This window comes from Nesoenas mayeri (genome assembly GCF_963082525.1).
Source record: "Nesoenas mayeri genome assembly, chromosome: 3".
NCBI classification, from domain to species: Eukaryota; Metazoa; Chordata; class Aves; order Columbiformes; family Columbidae; genus Nesoenas; species Nesoenas mayeri.
The window spans coordinates 91,231,911-91,248,316 of record NC_137544.1 but is presented as its reverse complement, the minus strand read 5'-3'; positions in this window follow the sequence as shown (position 1 = coordinate 91,248,316).

The following is a 16,406-nucleotide window of genomic DNA, read 5'->3' as shown; positions in this document are numbered from 1 at the left end:
TCTTCTAGCTAAGAGAGGCACTGTGATCTGCAGTACAATTCCTTTCAAGGTGACCTTTGCATGGTTGTGTTGTCTGGACAAGCCATAATGTCATTGTCAATAAGGGCACTCCTTGGAAAATAGCATCACCTATGGTAGGTCTGCTGGCATCTTGTAAACTGCAGTGGCTGGGAAGGTGTTAGTATGGCTGTGCAATGAAACTCTGCTCCCATGAAAGGTCCTGGTAAAGCTCCTACTATGCTTAAATTAGCCAGGGCTTCCTCGTTTAGTCTTTGGTTGAGGAACATGAGATGAACAGCACAAGTGGGGGCTACACTTCTTCCTTTGCATCAGGTAGGGAGCCTGGTTTTCCTCAGCTGCTGTTTTTGGCCAACTATTTGCCTTTAGGTAAGGCCAGTGGCTATGGAGAGGTTACCAAATCAGAATAGTACCTTCCCATGATTTGTACTCCCATTGACAGAAAAAACCGTCAGTATCAGAAAAAGTTTTTGACCCGCAGATTCCTAGCTCCTCTGTAAACACAGTAACCAACTGGTGGTTGTTTCAGGAGCCACTGTGAAATGAATCGGTGATGAAGGTCCCATTCCTGTTGACAGACATCCACCTTACATCATCCACAACTGGCAGCCTCGGTGGCAGGCACAGCAGAGAGGTCCAGGGCTGAAGGAGCAGGAAAATAAACAGCAGTCTCATAACAGGATGTGACTGTCCTGCTTCCATGATTCATATCCTGAGCAGCATCCCCTGGACTGGTGCAGCCCAGTGACCAGGTCCTTGGCCCACTGGTTTCTCTCTGAGGTCCAGGAGACTTTCTGACATTACTGCTGTTTACGAGGACATTGCTTTTGGCCTGGGTTTTCATGAACTCCTGCTGTTGGCTCTCCTGCGAGATGAAAATTTCTGTCTCGGCAAGGGCTCTCAAAGGGGCTTTGTAGTGCTGCCAGCATTACCTGGGATTTTGACATGAAAATCATTTAAAGCTAGAGGCTGCTTCATCTTACAGCATTTCCTGTAGAGCTGGCCTGAGCATTCATCCAGAAGAAGTGTGGTAAGATTTCCAGTGACATGTTCATCCAGTGTCCACTTGCACATGGCACAAATGTCTCCATCCACCTGTGCCACCTTCTCCCTCAGCTTTTCTGTCAAGGTTAGCATTTTCTGGCTGCTTTGTTGAGGTGCTTTAGGGATGGCATGCCACTGGGAGCACCAGGGTCCCCTCGAGCCCACCCACACCTCTTGCTTTCCTTCCCAGCATATGTGTGCCTTCTGGGTAAATTTAGGTTCCTTCTGAAAAAAACAGAAAGTTTCCAGCTGCTACTAAACAATCTTGTCTGCCATCTCTATGTTCTTCCTGAATAGTTGTCCTCACTATTTACAATGCAGGGAATGTACTGAGAAAAAGGAAGGTGGAAGATGGTTGTAAGTGATGCCTGTGGAAAATGAGTGTCTATGGCATACTCACAGTGTCAGCAAAAATGCAACTTTCTGTGGTGCATAACTACCCAAGCGCAATCTCTGAGAACATAAAACTGACTTATTTCCATGTCTCTACAACCTGGAAAAATGAGGATTCATCCATTTCTCTGAAGGCAGATAATATTGTGGCTATTTTTCTGATTGCTTGCATTTGTCCTTTTAGAAGGACCAAATCCTCACAGCTCTCAAGAAGTTCATCTGCACCTGACAACAGCTTTTATAGCCTGTCTCCTTTTCCAAAGCTAAATTTACCTCATGATTTTTCTTCATCTCATCCCTCAGACAGAATCTCACAAGTAGTTAAGCTGTTTGTGTTTTCTTCCTGCCTGCATTGAGAAGTTTGTAGAAATAAAGTGCAAGCTTTTACATCAGATTTGTGGGAAAAATATCAAAATATAAGAGAAAACTAAAAATCCTTTCTGAAGCTATTATGCCATTGAAATACAGCAGAAGGCAACTTTGCTGGGGTTGAATTTACTCATCATCACAGAAATCTCTGCAACAGCTTGGATTTCTCATATATCCCCTGTGAGCTCTGTTCCCAACCAGCCCCACATCGCTGACTTGGCTGCTGACCTGTATTCATATCATTGTAGTGTCTGTGTGCTTTGGAGATCTGCAAATAGCCAACAAGAAGACAGACCTGCCTTCAAAATTTCACAGTCCAAACACATGACAAGGTATAGCAGTCAATGGAACTAACAGCTGTGAGGAAGCTAAACTGACTGTAACAGAGCAAGAGGGAGGGAGGAGAAATGAAAGCTGTTGACTGTCAGTCATGGGCTGACCTTGACATCTGTCCATTCCTTCCCTGTAAGCAATGTTTTGCAGGAGAAGCAGCAGAGAGGAAGCTTTGAAGAACACTGCTTTGTGGGGTGTGAGCCAGTGCCCTGGCACTTTGGCAATGGATGGAGGTGCTGGTGCACGAGGGCAAGAGATGACTGTTTGCTTCTGGAGGTTGGGCAGGGCACTAACCCAAACCAGTGAGGCTGCAAAGGTGAATCTCTGTCTCTGTAGGGCTATGGAGTCTGCCTAGTGCCCTTGTAAGGTGGTTGCATCTGCAAAACCAAATAATGGGACAAATTTTAGGGTCACAAAAAGTTCAAGAACTTCTCGGTGTGACTGCACTGCATGGGTTGAAAAAAAGCCTGCCTGGAGCAGAGCAGCAGATTAAAAAAGACTTGAGCTCTCCCAGCAGTGTCCTATCTCGGATAATCTTTTTCCATGACACTAATTTCCTTAGGCAGAAGATTAAGCACTTTTAAATGAATTATAGAGATTTTAGTTTCTGCTGTCCTTGCATATTGCTGCAATTATCAGTGCAGTCACTCAGATGCCCTACTGCCATCTCATAGCCAAAAAGGTTAATAATCGTTCAACCAAAAATTGTCAGATCTGTGTATGCGTGTGATATGTCAGTATCCCATAGAATGAGCACCTCTGATTTTTAGATGGAATTAATTTCATACCCCTGCCCAAACAAGGTCTGCTCATTACTTATCAAGGACATTTCCAGGTGAATTTTAGATGGGACTTGGACTGGCTTTTTCCACTTCACTTGGACAGGTTCCTCTATTTGGTCATTTAGTAGACAAGGGGGTGTTTAAATGTTGTATTGAATTACTAAATAAAAATATATCTGGTCTGTAGTCAAAGTGTTAAAAATCCAGGGCAGCATTCAGACAAACATGCTAGTTACCACTTAGACTAAATGGATAAACCTGGGAACTTTAATCCCAAAAGCAGTGATTGAACAAAGGAGGATTTTTATTATTTTTTGTGGTATTGGGATATATACCTTTTTTATAACATATCTCTTAAAAGCAGAGGTGCCACAGTCTGCACTAATTATAGAAATGGTCCTGATAGCTTTATTACTGGAGGGCTTCCTTCAGGTTAGTATCCCTGCAAGTCACTGCATTGTGCTGCGTGCATTTTACTCTTCTTGGCTCCAGCTCACAAAGGGTGGCCCAGCTGAGCTGCCTGGAGGACCTCAGTCACATGAGATGCTCTGGCACTTTCTCACCAAGAGTTCCAAAGCTCTATTAACTGACACTCCAAACTGATTGAATTTAATGAGAGTCTTTCCACTGACATCATGGCTTTGATTTATACCCTTAATACATAACGCATTGTTTCAAATGTGAGTCTTAATGTCCTCATCCAGTCTGCAGCTCTTCCAAGTTAAATACGAATAAACAGAGAGAGAGAGAAGGACAAAACCCCACAATGCAAGTTTAAGAGATGTCTGTGTGTCTGTTAGAGGCAACCCCTGGCTAACGACAAGAAGCAGTGGGAAAGGGTGCCTTTTGCCCAGGAATTCTGGGTCTGCAGGACTCTTTGCAGCTGGAACATTGTGCTGCTTAGTTATTTTCTGACAGAAAAGGAACTGAACCTCTCGTGTAATAGTTAAGCCAGTAAGAAGGTTGATGGACTAAAAACCTTGTGTGTTTATGTTAATTAAATCTGTCAGCCACTGTATTTTTCTCCTATTTTTAGTCTGGTTTTCTAAGGAAATGTGGCTTATACAGTCGCAGTGGCTATCTGTCCATCTGTTGGTCCTCCTCTGCTCCTCCCTGTACCTTTCAAACTGTCAGCAAATTTCAACCAATCTAGAAAGAAAGGGAAGCATCTCAAAGACATTACCACTTTCATTAATTTCATGAAGACTGGTGGAAATTTTCCAAAGCCTTGATTAGTGCCTCCTTAAGATAAAGCTGAGATCATTTGGCCATTGCCCTTTCTGTTTGTTCCCATGTACAAAACCCATCTGATCTATTCTTGTGTGTGTGGCTTTAAACCAGCTACACCACAGGCTGTTTCTTGCTTGTCCCAAAGTGATGGAAAAGTAAAGGTATTGTGGGAGCCAGAGATGTCACCTGGGACTTGCAAGGGCTTGGGGGGGAACTACAGGGCATGAGATGGGAAACAAGTGAGACCACCATGGTGAAGAGGTGACAGCAACAAGGGAGGGATACCTGGAAGGGATCATGCACTCACAGTTTTTCAGGGACGTGGCTATTTTTAAAGAATGAGCAAGCATCAGAAAATCTGTGAATGTTGTAGCAGTGAGGGGGGCTGAGGGGTACAGAGTAAATGCAAAGGTGTAGCAGAGAGACAACATTGGGAAGAAAGTAGGGTAATTCCTGCAGTGGTGTGGGGGAGACCTAACAGAAATCTATAGGAAGCTGAGTTTCGTTAGTTCAGCTGCTCACAGAAGAACTTGTTTTATCAAGCTCTTTGTTGGCAGGCTTTACACTAAGGAATGGCTGAAGTTATTCAGAAAATATGCTCTCGTGATTTCTTTGGGGCTCTGCAACTGCACTGATAGAGATGGCAACACTTTTTCGTGATAAATTATGTCCAGAAAGCATACCTACTCTCTGCTGCCTGCGTTCCTCGCAGCACCCACTGGCTTTCTTCAATTCCAGGACTTAGTTTTTCTTAAAAGGATGATTGTTTTGCTGCGCCCACACCACTAAGACAGAGCTGTACTGATTAAATAGAGCCTTTGTGAGCAGTTCCTTGGACTGTGTGAGGAGGATCCTTCTGTACAGCTATGTGAAAGCTTATACTTACTTGGATGGCAATCAACAAGCCTTGGTAGATGAAGCATTGGCCGTCTGTGTATCATTAAGGAGCTCCAAGAGTCAATTCAGTCCAGATAGTAAACAATGAATTGCTGACACTTTCAGCTCTGCTGGGGCTCAAAAATACCAGCGCGCACATCTGAGCCATATCAGTGGAAACACACAAGGATTAGATTCTTTTGGTGCCGGCTGCATTTTTATTGTGAATAATCTGATGGGAGCCTGATGGTGTCCAATGCATCCATTCTTGCCTTGTAATTCTTCTGCCATCTGAAATGTTGTTAGTTTTAATGACATAATTATCCTTTATATATTCAGTTAGACATGTGGGTTGTGTTTTTCCTTATTTTTTTTTTTTTTTCCTGAGTTATAATTAGTTTTCCTGAGAGGCAGCAACTTTAATGCTTGGGTAGTTCTCTGAGAAGCTGGGTCTGAAAGAAGCTTTTAGGAAATGACAATTATATGTCCATGGTTTTTATTTGGTAATGCTTTATTTTAGTTTTTGTCTAGGCTGAAAGCTATGTTGACTGGCAGAGGATGGATTGAATCCGTGAAATTAGGCAACTTCAGTCTCCCTCTCCCCCCTCCCCGACCCCAACAAAAATATACAAAGAACTTGTACGATGACTGAAAGTAAAGTGTCGTTGTTTTGCTGAATTTATACAAAGTACTGACAGGAAAAAATGAATACTCCTTCCCACCCCCCATCCTCCAGGGTGTTGATTCAATTCACATGAAAATTTTTGCTGAACTTTTCTAGTTTATCTCAACAGAAAATTTTGTAATAGACGTTTGTATCAAAGTAATTCTAAGAATAGGAGACTATTTAGTCTGTGTATCCTCAAAAACAGGGAAAGAAAAAAAGCCTACTAGCTTGTAAATGACCTTGTAACCATCTTCTGTACTCCCTTATCCATGCTCAGTCCAAGGTGGCTCATGCCTGTCTTGGGGTCCCTATGGTACCTCACAAAATCCCCCTGGGGACTACTGTACCTACACGGATGCATAAGACTCTGCAGTGGGTTTGAGCATTTGTCAGAGACAATATTTATAGAAATTTGTCAGAAATCATGCAAGTTATTACCTTTTGAAGCTTGATACATGCGGTTACCTACTGATTGTGTTATGCACTGCTTTCATGTCATCATTAAGAAAAAAGAACAGAAAATGGTTTTCAGAGGGTTTGTAAAGCTCTGGTGGAGATGCCTGGGGGTAAGAACTCCCCCAGCACCAACAGAAAAAAACTGTAGGTTTGCCTGTAGTTTATGGTGCCATTCTGCAGCAACAAATCTGAGGAAGATGCTTAGTTTTGAGAGCATCTGAAAGGTCTCTTATGTACTGCCTGAGTGGAAAGTTTAATTATTATACAGAAATAATTAAGAAAAGCGTTTGCTTTTGGAGACAGGCTGGGGCCACAGCTCCCTCTGATCCTCTTGCAGTGCTGCTTGTCTGCCCACTGTGCTCCTGCAAAAGAAACGAGGGGGATAATGTGCAATTTTCTGTCTCCCCAGCAGCTGCTGCAGCCACTGCAGGACCCATGTGGGGATCAGCCAGTGCGCCCCAACTCTGTTCCCATGTGTAGGGAGAGGCAGCGGGGCCCTATGGGACAGCTAGGGGAGCATCTTAACTTGAAAGAAAGGGGAGAGGAATCAGTACTTGTTCTAAATTATTTCACTCACCCAGTTTCTTCCAGCTTCAAGCTACACCCAGGCAAAGCCAGGTTTTTCATCACTTCTGGGAGATGGCAATTGGTTTGTCTCCCAGAAAGTCCATAGCAGCCAAAATTGCAAAATCCCGTGTCGGTCCCTTAGTCTCTCCCTCTCTTCTCTTTTCTTTCTTCTAAAATAGTATATTTAAGAATGATGTATCCATGCTTGTTTTGCCTGTCTCTTGCAGAGGGTTTCCAATCCCTTAGTTTAGTGGAATATTATTCCCAGATGGAAAAGCTCATCTACTGGCAAAGTCAGTAATATAATTTGTTTATATAGATTCACTGCAACCAAAACTGGGGGGAGAGAAGAAAATTCCTTCACCATTTTGTTCTTGTCACTTGTCAAGTTGTGTACACTGTCGGTATATCTGTGCTCTTGAATGGTCAGGAATGGTGTGGCCCCAAAAAGCTGCTGGTAGGGAAGAGGAGACAGCGTGTCTGTCACTGGCTCGAAGGGAGCATGCCACATAGTTTTTATTTTCTTCATGCATGATTAAAATTAAAGGAAAAAAAAACTCTTGGCTGTAGCAGTGGGAACCACACAGATGTGAACTGAATGTAAAGCTGGGGTTTTTTGCCTAAATGTCACTACTTCCTGTGACCTGAAGGTTACATTTGTTTCAGAGTTTTCTGCAGCACAGGCAAAGGCGTTATTTTTTTCAGAAATAATGAAGAAAAGTACCATGTTTAGTGTTTCATGGCATACGTTCTGTGCTTTACTTCAGGTGAGTCTTGCAGAATCTCAGATCTGTCGGAGAATTTCTCAGTTTCTTCCTTTGAAGTTGAGGAACCCAAGCACTTTCCCAAACGGACCGATGCAGCCTGTTGTAAGGACAGGTAAGGCACACACCACAGACCGTGAGCCCTGTGTGCCATGTGGAGGAAAGCACATATGAGCCATGTGTGCATTTCTATACTTCACTTGGTAATGAGATTCACACGTACCATCTTCCTCCCCAGTCAGAGGACTCAAGATGCATGTATAACCAGATATATTTCTGCTGTGTGATCAAACACCCGTGAGCTGTCTGTATATATATTTCCTGGCAAGGAAAGTGGGCAGCTAGGCAGGGATCCTTCTCGGGACCCAGAGACCCTGCCAGCGGCAGTGGGTGCCGCAAGGGGGTATCTGTGCTTCAGGGCACTGCAAGGACAGTGTTTCCATAGCTCTCCACGCCTCATTAGCCCAAAGCCCCTCCTGTGTGCATGGGCTCCTACTTGATTCATGTTACCTGTGTTTTCACCCTCACGCACTGTGCAGGTATCAGCAAACATCAGCTTGCTCCTAATTGCCTCCTTCAGAGACCTCCCAGCTCCTCGGCACAGGTGCCACCCCTGTAGCAGCTCTCCATCAACAGGCACGGAAAGTCTCCATCTGACAAGCCAGGCACTTCACGTGGTGCCTTAACATGAGGTTGCGGGGGTGAACAAACTAGAGTTTCGCTTCCAAAGAACTAAGTTCAAATGTTGGGTTTGGTCACAGAGGGAATTATGTTTAAAGAGCTTTTAATCCCTTGGGAATCTTTCCAGTCCCTGGGAATATCACTGCTTCATCACACCCCCAACCCAGTGCCGGGTCGTTCTCTCTCAAGATAGGGCTTGTTCAAGGACTTCTGTGAGTTTTTGTTTGCTTGGTTGCTTTTTAAGTGGGACTATTTTCCAGTTTAATTTGGGATTGTTTGTGGAAGGTGTCTGCTTTCAGAAGGTGGCTGACAGCTTTTTGGTGTAGAAAAAGTTGAACATCCATTGTTCTGGTTAGAAGGTACTTGGCACAGGAAAATGTAACTGCAAGAGGGAGTGAGGTGTACAAAGGAGAATGGGGAACATGGAGGGGGGGCATGAGCCACAGTTTCATATGACAATCAGTGAAATATCCAAATGGAAATATTTTAGAATTTGCTTTTTGCATGAAGTGTCACATTTTTCCTAGCGGAAGGAGGAAGGAAAGAATCTGATGGTGTGGGTCAGAGCTGATGTCATTACCTCTTTGCTTGCTTTTGCATATCTCCTGTGCTCAGAAGTGCAATTATGCTTTGAAAGAGCAGTTCACCTAGAAATGTAAGGGATGACAAATGCGTCAACCCCTGCCTGCACCTTTATGTTTCAGTTCTAAACTCAGCAGTCCCCCATTTATGATAAAACAGGAACATATTTTGTTCTGCTCCAGTAGCAGCACTCAATTGAGTGTTACTGGCTTGTTAAGAAATTAGATGATCTGTTTAAATCTTTAGGCAAGGGACACATTTTTTTAAGCAAGTATGCAGTGTTCAAGTGATGCCAGCAATAACAATCTGTAAATTACAGATGAGGTGCACTGAGCAAGCAGTGTGTTATCTCTCTGAATGTTTAAATTTTTGCACATTTTGGCAACTTCTTTAAAGAAGGCAAGTGCTGGACTGTCAGCACTGATTTTAGTTTTGCAGTGCTATGGCTTTCTATTTATAATGGACATAGATGTCCTGAAGGCAGCATGTCTTGTCAGTGAATTAAAAATTCCCTCATATCTGCAGTGTTTGCTTTAATTTAAATATTTGTCATGGTTAATGAATGGTAGCCGGAGAAAGTGGGAGCAAAGCAAGCTACCCAGGTCACGTCAGTTTATTCGTATTGTCTTCCTATTTGTGGTCAAAAATACAGTCCTATATACGAACAGCTGTGATGCTCTGCACGGCAAAGTGGGTAGCAGTCCATCACCATGGGGATTTAACTTCGTGTGGTTATCTAGCAGCCTCGAATGCTCATGTGGAGAGTCTGGCCTATCTCCTTTATGGCAGCTGATAAAATGTAAAGCACTTACCTCGAGTGCTCAGATTCTGTGCTGAGGCAGTTTCCTCATGTCATCATTAGGCTGACAGGGACCCATGCCCAGAGTGTAGGAAGGCACAGGGCAGAGCCCTGGCCCTGCTTCCAGCTGCAGGACTGCCCACAGTTCCCTGGTGCAAGAGGTGTGTTGTTGCAAATAAAAAACATACAAGCTCAAATCATGAAATAAGCATTATAGGCTTCTCTTATTTAGTTCATAATGTATACCTTTGGGCAACGTTCAGACTCTCCAGTGCCTGCTAATTAATTTGTTTTCTTGTACTTTACTGAGATTTGGATTGGCACCAAAGCCCGAAAGGGAAGAATCTAGCTGTCAAAAAGTGAATGTCTATAATGAGCGTAAGGTGGGGATGGAAACCGCACAGTTGCCACCCAGCAGCTATGACATAAAAGATACCATTGCTTCCATACTGTTTCCCGTAAGGGGGAGAGATATTTTGGGAGGGCAGAAGATGTGATTACGGGAGACAGGTACATGGAAACTGTCATTGTATGCTCCATGCGCTGAAATGGAGTAGTGTGCAGGAACAGGGCTGTTAGAAGTATTGTAATAAATATTAAATTAATGGATGAGTAAGAAAAATATGGAAGCATTAATTAAACATGGCTGGCTAGCCTGTACAGCATTGTCCAGTTCAGGAACACAGGATTCAGAGTGGGAAGCTGAAGTTTTCCTTCTGGCTCTGAAAATAGTTTTCTCTAAAGTCTCAGCAAGTTGTATTTTCCACTGATTTCATACACTTCGGACCAGCAACATGTGCCTCGGTTTCCTCATCTCTAAAACACTGGTGTTTGCTAACATAACCTCCAGATCACTGTCAGATATTGGTTATAAGTTGTATCAGGACCCTGCAGTGAATAGGTATGGCATGTCTGACATATCAATTAATCATCATTGGTTTTAGGCTCCTGACCCTTTGCTGCGTGATGGCAAGCTTCACAGCCCTGTAAGAACCCTGTAGAGTGACCAGCCTTCCCTTTCTGTGGCTGGGACTTGTCCTGCCTGTCACCCCACTGCTCTCAGGCAAGCGCTCCTGCCTGCGTGCTCACCCCCATCCCAGGCTCCTACTGGCAGCATCAGCTGTTGAAATCGCTTGGTAATGAGCTCTAGGGCAGCCACTTTGTAATAATTTAATCTTCATGAAGTCTGACGACCGTAAAGAGTAATCCTAATGTGTTGCATCTCCCTCCATAGCAGCACAGCACCATGAGGCCTGTGTCTGAGGAACCCTCCCTGCTCCCTGTGGTCAGTACATATGGTGGGCTCTACCCACTTGCTCTTGCAACATCCTATTTTCCCCCAAGACACTTCAGGGATTTTGTGACGTCTTCAGAAGTGGCCTTGAGCAGGTTGAAGAGAAGTAAATCTGTGCTTTAAATATGTTGCATTACCAAAAATGACTTGAACGATGAAACAAAAGAAGGAGAGTGTGTAGGTGACTAGTAGATGGTGAAGGACAGAAAATAGGAGGTTGATGTACAGCTCATTCAGTGCCTGCGAGTCCTCCAGCTGTGTTGATCTGTAGTGCTGCAGTGCTCATTGAGCCCTGAAAATCCTTGCAAGGCAGGCACAGAAACCAACACCTCAAACCTCCTCACAAGCAGTAGAGTTGCAGGGAGGTGGTGACGGTCATTTGCGTGACTGATTTTTTTTTTTCCAATCCCCGTTGTGTAACTACAGAAATACCAAGCTGTAGTCTCTAAGCCTTCACTGGAAATACAGAGACAGCCCTTCCCTGGGACGCAGTGGGAGGTATGGGGGCTGCCTCCTGCTCCTTTTTAGCAAGAGAACATCTCTACAGCTCCCCATACCACCTTCTGCAGAATGACAACCAACATATGACTTGGGCTTGAAATCCTTGCAGCTGATGGAAAAACAATTAAGATCTCGTTAAAATTCTATGTAGAGAGCCAAGAAAAGGAAGATAATGTCAGAGGAAAGGTGATACGTAGGACAGTGTGGAGAATTCTCTTAAGTTAAGCCTGTCACTAGGCGGGAGCAAAGAAGGTGCTAATTGTACAGTGTATTTCATTCATCCCACAAAGAATAATTAACACTTTGCCTTCTGCCTTCCCCTTCACTGAAATGAATGGATCAAATACATATGCTCTCTTGTTAAGGCAGGAGTTGTCATACCCTGGATCTGTATGTGTGGAAGAACTTTATTGCTTGGTTTCTTTACCTGCTGGCTGTTGAACAGGAATCATTATTAGTCATGTGAGGGGGTGCTGATTTGATTAATCTCTCTGTGTGTCTTCATCTCTTGCTGTTACAGAAATTATGGAACAAAGATGGGGAAGCATTGGAAAGAGCATCAGGTATGGCTTTCAGGTAAGCACACATTTAAATACTGCCCTAAGTAGGGAAGGACTTGCCAGAGATTTTTACCCTAGGGGGTGCATAGATGTGCTGGCGGGGAGGGAGAACAGTGCAAACAAGCCCTGTTTGGTTCCATGTGGGCTGCCAGCAGCCTGGCAGGGTGCTGAGGATTTTTCCTTAAGATTTATTTCCAGACTGATCCAGCCACTGACAGAGAAACCAAAACTCTTGCAATGCGTGGACTCTGACCCTGCCTTGCTGCCCTGGTCACTATCAGTCCCGAGCAATATTATTGTGATGTGGCAACAGCTGCTTTGCAAAGCAAATCAGCCTCACCATGTCCAGTTTGAGTGCTTGCACACCTCTTCACAGCCTCCCACACTCCTTGTGAAATTTGACTAGAGGTGATAGTTTTCACTTCCTTTTAAATTGGAGAAACTATCATTGCATGATACTGTGCAGCTCATGCTCTCTGCCTCAGTGGTGACTACGTTTGAAGGCTGGAGCAAAGTAATCTGTATCCATGTGGCCTTTCCACTTCACAGAAATCATTCAGATTAATTAGTTAAAGATTACAAAGCACTCTGACATTCATGGCTGGGAATGCTATCTCTAAGTGTAATGATAATTATAATTAATGCCATCTGATGCTTTTGCAGGGGTCTCTATAGGAGAAGCTGTACTTGTACAAGCTGGTGTACCTACTGTTCTTCATCCCAATTCATGTCAGAGACAGCCTAAAGAAACTCCTCCCCGCTTCCTCAGTCTAGGCATCTTCAAAGTTGGGGGAAGTTTGCCTTAGGACACTGTGCTCTTGATGCTATAAATGGCATCAGTAGACGGCTGTCTCTGAGGCTCGCTACGGCTGCAATGCGAATGCAGGAGTTGCAAGGTTACACAGCCGCTCCCCTGCCCTGCTGACCCCCGTCTGCATTACACCAGCATGGCTGAAGTGGGGGACCCTTTCATCCCCAAAGCAGATTTGCTCCTCGTTGGCTCTTTGACCATGCAAGAGTAGGCAGTTAAAACATACCAGCTTTTTTTCAGCATTTGTAAACACCGGCTACCATTTCCATAGCACATGGGCTCTGGAAGTGCTGAGCCAAATTCCTTCCAAATGTTTGCATGTGCTCTTAAGACAAAGGTTTAAGGTGCCCTTACATCTTTTTGTCCTTTGACACAGCCTGAAACAGCAACATTCTTTCCTCAATCCCACCATTTGCACTGAGGTGCGAGCAGCCTAAGCTGCTGGCAACCAGGTGACATCTGTACATCCACACCTCTCCTGTCCTATCTAGTCCTTGGTTCACCAGTTAGCCCCAAAACTAGCATTTGTGGGGTTTACATTGTTTCCATATGCCCCCTTCTGACTCACTATTGAACCCAGTCCAATTTGGCACATGAGTAATCTCTGAATGAAATTGGGCTTGAGGGGAAAAAGAAAAGAGTTCATGAGGTTAAAATGTTAGAAACAAGCTTCCTCACATCTCTTAAAGTGCTGAGACTTCCCAACCTAAGCATGATGAGCTATACATGAAGTCACTTAGGGAAGGGTCGTCTTCTTTGGGCCAGTCTACCTGTGGCTACCTATTTTCTTTCATAGACTCTTCAGCAGCCATCTACAAGGCTTATGTTCCACTGAATGAACCAGAAAGCTAAAAGTTAACAAAATGCAGTAATCAATCAGGGGGAAGTAGGGAAGGAAATTACTTTGATGCTTTGCTGAAAGCTAAGATGGATATGGTTGCTGATGGCGAGAGTAATTGGTGTACTGGTAGGGATATGTGTGAGGTGTTAGCAGGTGGGGTGTTCAGGCATAAAAGCATGCAGGCTGCCACTGCAGGAGAAGGTAGAAATCCTCTTTTGTTGGGAGCTATCAACTGATGGGATCACTAAAGCTTGCAAATATAGATCATTATCCTATAGGTCTCCAGACATCCATACAGTGTGGCAGAAACATCTAGAGAAGTTCTTAGGCAGATGAGGAGCAATTACTCGTCCCAATCTATCCAGCTGGCTGAGGTACCTGTCTTGGTTTCATTCCTCCTCATTGAAACAACAGATAAAATAAATAAAACCAAATGCTGCAGGTTAGTGATATCAAAAATGACCATTCTCCTCCTGCTGGGAAGGTGGGTCACAGCATTCCAAAAGGCTCTTGTGATTTTTTTGACACAATGCCTGTGTGGCAACCGAGAGACATTGCTGCAAGAGTTGTGAATGCCACTCAGTCACCCCTGCAGAGAAGGAAGGATCTCTGTTGGTTTAGGAAATGAAGAGCATCAGCTTCCAAAGTTTCAGAAGTATTACTGATTTCACATGCCTAACAGAAAAAAATTTCTCATGCTGGGCACCCAAATCCATTTTTAAACCTTGTTTATTTTTCCTGGTTGAAAAGGAGGAAAAATTTCTAACATGCAGTCCATTCTTACAAACACATTGACTTGAAAGTTAATCATAGTTCTGGCCCCAGATGGTTACCATGCATCTGCTCCTCCATCTGTGGAAGTCTTAAAGGATACTTGAGAGCTGTCCAAATAAGTGCTTAGAAATTGTATAATATAAAAGCAAAATAACAAGACAGCATAATCCAGAATGATCCCAAAAGAAACAGAGGTGGAGTGCTTCAAGCCCTCAGATGTCCCCTAAAGATTTCACCTGAAATACAGATTATTGTGTGGTATGCACAGAGTATTACTTATAGTAGATGTGCACTAAAGACATAGCTACCTATTTTCATCAGCAAAATGTTAGAGAAATACGCTTCCTACTTGGCTATGGACAGGAATCTTACAATTAAGTAACATGTAAACAGATGTAAGCAAAACATTTTTCAGCCATATTCTATTTCTGTATTTCTATTTCCATTCTATCACAATGTATTGAAACTTGTTGTGGCTATCTGTAAATAAGCTTGTTTTGCAAATTGGTTTTGAAACAGCCAGCACTCTTTTCCATACCAGAAGCCCTTGATAAGTCAAGAAGAACGGTGCAAACTATTTACAGTCTCCTTCTGTCCTCTCTGTAATCCCAGGCAGGATAAATATAGAAATCTCTAGGGCTGAGATGTGAGATGCAATATTGATGAGCAAATGTGGAACAGGCCTCACTTAAAACATCATTAGATCAACTAGTGTATTAAGATGGAGATGGAGCTAATTGAAATCCTGCATCCATTACAGGCTTGCAGAGAGGCCAATAACTATGAGGTCTGAGACTGTGGGAAGTTGAAAGTGACATGAAGCTTGATCCAGAGCTCAGTGAAGCTGAAGAAAATCCCTCATGGTGCATGAATGTTGCATATGTTATGGAACTTTCTCTTTTTTGAAGAATTATCTCAAATGCAGAGACCCAAAAATTACACTAAATCTCAGTCTTGTTCTGCATGGGGGTTACAAAGCATAAGAGAGAGGAAGATTTGCTTCTTCTCACACGGTGAATATGATGGTAAAGTTAATTTCTGGATCATTCCCCAAAGTCATATCCAAGGGGACAGAGAAGTCAGTGAGACTCTCTATATTGAGTCGCAGGACACAAAGAAAATAGAGAGCCATGAGGAAGCAGAGGAAGAATGATGGGAAACGGGCATGACCCCTTGCCTTATCCTCACCACGTCTGCTCAGAAGTGAGACATCACGAGCAATCAGTGAACTGCCTGTCTGTCATGGATGCAACGTGTTCCCTCTCTTCTGGAACAAGCCGTGAGCACAAAGTGTTGTGGTGTAAGTAAAACCTTAATGAAGGTTGAGCTTTGCAATTACATATACTAATGCCCTATAATGATAGTTTGCAAACAGGAATCATGCACTTTGCTTGGCCGTAATAATAATTGGTGGTAGTTGGGAGAGGTTCTAACATCACAGAAACTCATTGCTGGAGTCTGGAAAACCTTTTCTTTCTGGTAAGACTCAAAGAAGGGCCACTAACCATTTACCTGATCGGTGGGCAAATGATATGGCTGAAGTCCATTAAGCGACTGGGCCAGTAGGTACATGGAAATCAGCAAGCAGTAATACGCTACCCTGGGAATGAACACCATAGTGTGTGACACCTCTGGGGACAAAATGTGAATGCAAAATGTGTACATAACACTGTGAGCGACCCTAACCATCTGTATTTACAACAGCTCTTAAATTACTAATGCTGCAGTCAGCAATTCTGTATTAAAACTGGTATTGTTGCTTAACACATTGCTGAGGACTGATTTACGATTTCATTCCAACTCCTAAATGAATTGCAATTATTCTGGCAGTTATTAATTGTGTAAATTGATGTGCAGGAGTTTATCTCACAGTATCCAATCTGGTTTTTATGGCTGCTAGTTTATTACTCCATGATTGCTCTGAGATTGACTTTGCTTGCCAATACCTACAAGTTAAAAACAAATTTAGATATATTTGTTGGCTTAAATGTAAGGTTGAGGGCAGGGGTTGTTTCATTTGTGATTTGGGGATTTTTTCTCTTCATATTCCTGAGTTTTTTCTAT